Genomic DNA, 7,801 nt, shown 5'->3' on the forward strand with positions numbered 1-7,801 from the left:
ATTTCAGTAATATTTTAATGTAACTGTATGTCTCACCTGTTCAATTATGTTAACGTTTTTTTACCCTTCATGCATTTTGAACAGTGTTGTAGAGTACCAGAGAGTCTATATGAGGCTCAGGAGTGAAGGCATGTCGCCACCTAGAGGGAGACTGTGTGCATTACAGAACGTGGAGTCCAGGTTTTACAGAAGAGATGTTTCCCTTTATTTTGTGTTCTCTATATTTCCCCTTTTATCTCTTTAAATGATTAATTTTCTTACAAATATCCCAAAGGCTTTTATTTTCCTGAAAAAAAAAGTATTATTCCTGTGTAGTCGGTGTCTCTTGGTGTTAATTTGCAGAAAAGTTCTCTGAGGTAAGGAATGTAAAGGAGTATTTCTACTGAAAGCCACCGGTGTTGAATGATATGTAAACTTTTATTATTAGGTATGCAGAATGTATGTAGTCTATATTGGTCATGACTATTTTTTATCACTGGGAATAAATGATCCTATTTGTGTTAGTTTCTTGTGTTTGTATCACATCAGAGTCAAAGCTCAAATGCTGTTGATCACACGTGAAAATAGCCACTTCAAGAGCGTTTCACACTGTCCAAAAAAAAAGACTTTATATGAGTTACTCTCAGGATCTTTATTTTGTGCTGTGTGCCCGTGATGTGCACAAAGTGAACACCAATATGCATGTGAGCAGAATTGGCCACGCATGCATGTTTACACAGCCACCACTTCACTGGATCACTTCAAGTTACTTTGACTAATATATTTTGATTTGTATATCAGCAAACAACTGAGTACTTCTACATCAAATTTCATGTTTTCAAATGAATCTTTTAAATTTTTAAAAAAATGACAGATGGTGCTTTAATACATTAATTAAACCTGTAATGATGCCGCTTGGGGGCAGCAGGAAAGTTGAGAGGTTTAACTTGTTAGCAAAGAGTTGCTTATTTATGAGGGCTGTCAAAGTTAACACAATAGAGCAATTTCGTTTGAACGCAACTAATTTTTTTAACACCCTAAACACAACTTGTGATTTTTAGGTTGTAGCGGGCTCAGTTTTAAAGAGTGAGTGAAGATACTGGCATCATATAAAACTAGAAACCATAATGATACTATTGGTACCATGTCATGCTATGTCATACTAGCTCGTCATGAAGGAGGCTAAATACATTTTAAAGGCTAAATTTTGGCAAGGAAAAACTGTCATGGCCATTTTCAAAGGGGTCCACCTGATGAGTCCAATATTCTCTCTTTTAGCTCTGCTTTTGGTCTCCACCCACTCTTGAGGGAAATATCTGTCTCATAAGCTGCTAAATGCTCCACTATGTTCACCAGCAAGAGCTAAGTTTGCTCTTTGGTGCTGAGCAGGTAGTGAACAGTCGACTGAATCTGAATCCTTTGCATGCAAAGACAAAAACAATCCAAAAACAACACAACTAGAAAACGTTCAAACAGCACAAATGGTTTATTTTGATTTCACAAGCAGACGCTTGTTCCTTTATTACACAGCTTTAACCCACGGAACTGCTGTCAAGTCGATCCAACAGTTTTATTTTTTTCTTCTTCTTCTGAGAACTGAGCTGTGGTGTTTGTTGTTCTACATCAACCACACAAAACACTGTTAACACCAAGGAGCCACAGTTTAACAAGGCTTCACGACGGTGGATCTGAGATGGCAGATGCTCAGTGACGATGTGACGTGGTTTCATTGTGATTGAGAGAAAGAGAACATTGTTAACATTATTATGAACGTGGCAGCAGAGTGGCTCAGTGTTGGTAAAAAAATGAAGTTGAGTGCAGTGAAACTTGTTTAAACTCTCCGCGAGGAAGAAAACAGTATTGGATAAACTAGAGATCAAACATTCACACACGCACACACAAACACACAGCTTTTAAATTTCCTTCACACAAATAAAATGTTTTGTCAGTTAAACCAGGGATAACTCCGAGAAACACACATCGATGGTCTCTTCTAAACACATTTGGATTACATTCACCTTCCCTGGTATAAATGACAAAATGAACTCAGTTTTATGTGAATGTAAAGCCTTTGACAGATGAACTATCATCATCCATCATGAAGCAGTAAAATGGGTTTACACAGAATAAAAACAAACGCGGGATCATGTCATCAAGTTATAAAGGCTAATAAAAACTGCTGCAGCTGAAATACACTATACAGCCAAAACCGGCTACTTTCTTCATATATTACAATTTATATGATACAAATGTTATGGTTTTAAAGTAAGAGGTTAACACTTTACATTCGCCTTTTGACAAGTAATCACTTCAGTTTATTGGAAATCTCCATTTATTTCATCTTAAATGTAATGATGATGTTTTTAGACCTGTCAAAATACAAATTTATTTCAACTAACATGGAATTTCTAAGATTTTTCTTTTGTTATAAATACATTTCACTGCGTTAATACTCTGTAAAAAGGCAGCTGTAAAGTGTTACCAAATATACACACATATGTTCGTCATGTCAATGTACTCGTTTCAATGAACACTTTTGTTACAAACCGGCGAAAACGGTCCACAAACCTAAAGCTAGACTTAGAAACAATCAGTTTTAAATGGACTGTGCTTGTTCATCGTGTTAATGCTGTAACCACAGAAATAGAATAAGAGGAGAACGGACATTGGACTGTTTTCTGTGGTCATTTGAGCAGGACAAAAGGAAATGGCGATTGTTGTTAGTTAGTTGTTATGGTGACAGACATCAGTGGGGACGTAAAGTTTAGTCGCAGCTCGCTGGGAAGTGAGCGGACGTAGCTCCAGAGATAGATGGCTAGCTAATTAGCTGGGTAGCTTGTCCTTGTCCTTGTGAGTTTAGTTTATACAGAAGTTCGCCCGCTATAACGGTCGCAATGGCACACATAAAGATCGCTGCCACTCTGACCATCCTGTTACGTTGATTTGAATGGGAATGTCCGTTCTACTCCTATATTCTATATCTATGGCTGTAACTCATGAGTACAACAGAGTACAACAGTTGTACTGCAGTCAAAACTTGAACTGCCCTGTTATCACAACATTAAACACGTTTTTAGACGTTGATTTGTTTCACCACCACACAGACGGACACGCAGACTCGTGAAATCATCTCAAACACACACACACACACACACACACACACACACACACACACACACACACACACACACACACACACACACACACACACACACACACACACACACACACACACACACACACACACACACACACACACACACACACACACACACACACTCACACTCACATATCATTACAGCCTCTCCCATTCACTTAAATGCAGCTTTGGCTGTTTTAGTGGCAGTGGGAAAGCAAAGCAGCGGACAGCAAACGCATCACGACACTCCTCGAAAGATTTCACTAGTTTTAAAGTACCATAACAAATATGACACTGACAGAATCCCCACGACAGTGTTTCAACACTAATGACTAAAGGGCACTGCGAAGAAATAGAAAAAAAGTTTTTTTTACAATCATGTCAAGTATTGGTACAACGGCAGGGCCGGGCATCCGAGGAACACCAGTTAATAAATATCTACAATTTGACGCCAGTTTTAAATGAATCCTTTTTGTTGTTGAATGAAATCTGATTTCAGGATATGACAAACTGTTATGTAACATTTACAAATAAGTTGCTTTCTCCACTGAACACAGCTTATTTTATTCCCTACATATCTGCTAAAAGTCCCCTTACATGAGAACTCACTGTGTAAAACTTTCTCATACGTTAAAAGGACTCTACAGGCCTGGTGGAAGTTTGGTCCAATGGTCATTTTATTTCCAAGAGTTATCTCTGTGTAGACTTGTTTATAGACACAGTATGTTAGTATGTTTTTATTCAAAATTTTGTGCATTTAGTTTTAAGATTTGTGGGCGGATGTTAGAATTAGTAGCTATAAGTTTGAGCTCAGGATGATTAAAAAAAGGAGCCAACGCTGGAAACATTTTTATTCACTACTCTACACCGACAGAAGTAAACCTTTTTTTTTTACTGTACGTGGTAGGTATAGATACAGGAGTGTTGTTGTCCTTTTCTTTTCCTTTATTTCATTTAAATGACTGATTGGAAATATAGAAAAAATATATGTGGTTGATGTATAGTATTTTGAAATCAGTGCTTTTTTAATCTTATATTTATCATTATGAATTTTATGTCATCCTCCGTGTTTAAAAAATGTATTATAAGAGACGATAAAATGTTTGATGGATATTTCGTTGAAGAGAATAAAAAAAGGAGCCAATAGATACATTTATATCTGAAAACAAAAATGTCCATCATTGTTCAAGCTCTTAAGAAAAATTTAGTTGTTTAACTACTTATTCTCACTTAGGATGCATCGATACCGATACCAGATCGGGTATGGATCGGGTATTGGTGACAACGGGGCCGATCTATTCAATTAACTTTTATGTATATATATATATATATATATATATATATATATATATATACATACACACATATATATATATATATATACATATATATATATATATATATATACACATATATTGTTGCTGCATTAAAAAGGTTTACACTTGCACGATTTATTATTTTAATAATAAATAACGAGTCTTGAGTTTGCCATGTTATGATTTGAGCATATTTTTTCATGCTAAATGCAGTACCTGTGAGGGTTTCTGGACAATATCTGTCATTGTTTTGTGTTGTTAATCGATTTCCAATAATAAATATATACATACATTTGCATAAATCAAGCATATTTGTCCACTCCAATGTTGATAAGAGTATTAAATACTTAACAAATCTCCCTTTAAGGTTGGTTAAGGTAGTTTCCATGCAAAGATTAACTCAGTCAATACTTTATTCTATTTGCAAAGATATGCACCCTATCTGTGTATATGTGCCCTCTAAAAGTAGTGCTATGATGTTGGAGTTATAGGGACTGTGATAAATGCAAATACAGATCCCTCTGTTCCGATTGCATAAACAAGTTCACTTTTTAACTCTGATTTTATGCGTATGTTGGTGTGTTCTTTATACAACAGTTTTCCTCAGATTAGATTTAAAAAATTACAATATATCGCCTTGCTCATATATTGAATCCAAACCCCTGTATCATGATGCGTTATCGTATCGCCAGATTCTTGTCAGTACACAGCTCTACTGCAAAGTAGCAACAATAAACTTGGTTTTATTTATTTCTGTTTTAGTGCATAACCTGCTTGAATCAATTAGGAAATAGTTTTGTTATGCACTTGCTTGTTCTCTCGGTCGCACACTCTTTAACTTTAACATCAGTAAACATTCAAAGGAATTTCCACCCCTTGTCTTCAGGACAGGAAGTCAATTTAGACCTCGGTTCTTCCACTCAAATCACAGCTGAACTTCTTTAGTTCCTAAGAAGTTCCTGGAATAGTGTCTACGGTTGAAAAAGAGTCCATTTAGTCCTTCAAAATTAAAACAAATACCAAAAAAGAGTATACTGTGGGTGTTATGTCTTGGTACCCAGCCCTGCCTAACGACCATTTCAACAGGTGTTGCTCTTAGAGACTAAAGGTTTAATTAGCACATGTACAGAAACACTGAAATCACCTTTCCTCCCCTACATTTCCAAGTCTTAGATGGTACAATGTCTACACATCTATCAGCCTCTAACAATAAACCGTCAACAGGACAGGGAGTTGACTATTTTGTCTACTAGACACACAGTGGCTGGTTCATGGCTTCACAGAAACAGACGTCAACACTGTGAGCAGAGTGACCTATCAGCTAAAAGATCATGTGGGAGGTCATACTGGGACTACTGGGACCAACACTGGAGAAGTTTCAGTCAGCAAAGAACACCCAAAACACTAGAGCCTCCACACAGGAGAGGAAGCCGACATATGTGACCAATGTAAGAGGTTATAACACCAACACATCCAAACTGAAGAGAGACCACACCGGTGTCAGTGCTGGGAGAAAACACCAGCATCCACACTGAAGAGAAGCCATACTGGTGTGGAGAGAAACTGAGAGAAACAAGAACACTGTGACAAGGAAATCTGGATGGCTATCAAACGGAACGCAAACATTTGTGTTTTTGTTAAATTTGTTAAAGAAGACTGCTGAAAATACAATCAGCAAATTCAAATTTAATTACAAAACATGTTAATTAAAACGGAGCAGGATTTATTTTTCCGCTAACCAACTTGAGTGCTGCCTCTGGTGGCTGGAAGCTATATTGCAACAACATTACTATTAAAACAGTAGTGTTATTTATATATTTATATTAGGGCTGTCAAAGTTAACGCGATAATAACGCGTATCAAATGAAGGAATCCATCGCTACCAACCATGTCATACTAGCTTGTTGAGAAGAAGACTTAGTAACGCTCCAAACTTACGCAAAATGTTGGCGAGTAAACACTTGCATGTCCATTTTCAAAGGGGTCCCTTGACCTCTGACCTCCAAATATGTGAATGTAAATGGGTTCTGTGGGTACCCACGAGTCTCCCCTTTACAGACATGCCCACTTTATGATAATCACATGCAGTTTTGGGGCAAGTCATAGTCAAGTCAGCACACTGACACACTGACTTTTTTATGCTAAATGCAGTACCTGTGAGGGTTTCTGGACAATATTTGTCATTGTTTTGTGTTATTAATTGATTCTAATAATAAATATATACATACATTTGCATAAAGCAAATATATTTGCCCACTCCCATGTTGATAAGAGTATTAGATACTTGACAAATCTCCCTTTAAGGTAGTTCCTTCTTTTAACAAGCTTGTTCAGGTTCTGTCTGAAAGCCATCCAGAATTGTGATCTGTAGTATGGCACTACTGTATCCACACTACACGTTATAGTACTAACACAGCACCCGCACAGGAAATGTTTTTACTCACATTGTTTTTTTCAGATCGCCGTCACAGAAGAGAAACCAGCCAATTTCAGTTCCTTTATCAGCCATCTTGATTTTTACTACAGAATAGGACCATTATGTGCCAAAGTGTCTGGCTGTGCAGACGACGATCCTTCCAGCCACCAGCTGAAGCTCACCAGCTTTGAGCTGATTTGCATTCTGACTGTGTTGACTATGTACAGAAGCTGCAAAGACGTTTTTTGTTTTCTAAAACAGCAACAAAAAGCTATAAGTATTTTCAAAAAGGTGCATTACTGTATCACGCAGTCACTCCTGACCGTCTGAACCATGAATGTATAATAAGAACTGGATACCGGACCTCAAGATGGCGCCTATTCACTCCAATGAGAATTGCTCGCCTGGCGCATACGTCAAAAAACAGTATTCTAGCTTCCAGGTTTGCTTTTCTCGGCTCGAGGAAAGTTTTACAAATATAAAACCTCCATGGATCAAAAATTCATAATAGAAAGAGTCAGAATCAACCTTGTTTGCAGTTCGAGTTGTCCTGTCAACAGTTTTAAGGCCCTGACACACCAAGCTGACGGTCGGCCATCGGAAAGTTTGGTCTAGTTTTTGCAGTGTGTCCCGCAGCGTCAGCTCTAGTCTGCCCGTGTTGGAGTTTTTTCGGCCAATTCAGCATGTTGAATCGGCGGGGGAGCTCGTCAGTGAGAGAAATCACTCTAATTGGCTGTTCAGCTTAAACTAATTAGTGCACAAGAAGAGAAACGGAAGTGAGGAAAGCAAGCCGACGAGTAAAGTCAAGAGGACACACACAGAAGGCTCTTCTAGGTTCTAGGTTCATCTCATCTGATCATTCCAATACACGGATATTTTCACAGAATGAAAATGGTCTGCAAACGCCACTTTGTTTCATGTACGTATCATAACAACGGCTTGTATATCCGC

At 37.7% G+C, this 7,801-nt stretch overlaps 1 long non-coding RNA gene across 1 annotated transcript; it reads right to left on the bottom strand.

The window, feature by feature from the left end:
- Positions 1-1,442: 1,442 nt before the first annotated feature.
- On the bottom strand, positions 1,443-4,558 carry LOC119498877. Its single transcript, XR_005209201.1, has 2 exons — positions 4,503-4,558; positions 1,443-4,425 (listed from the first exon to the last, which is right to left on the bottom strand). It is a non-coding gene; the product is annotated as an uncharacterized LOC119498877 (long non-coding RNA).
- Between the last annotated feature and the right edge of the window lie 3,243 nt (positions 4,559-7,801).

The sequence above is a fragment of the Sebastes umbrosus genome, chromosome 12, assembly GCF_015220745.1.
Source record: "Sebastes umbrosus isolate fSebUmb1 chromosome 12, fSebUmb1.pri, whole genome shotgun sequence".
NCBI classification, from domain to species: Eukaryota; Metazoa; Chordata; class Actinopteri; order Perciformes; family Sebastidae; genus Sebastes; species Sebastes umbrosus.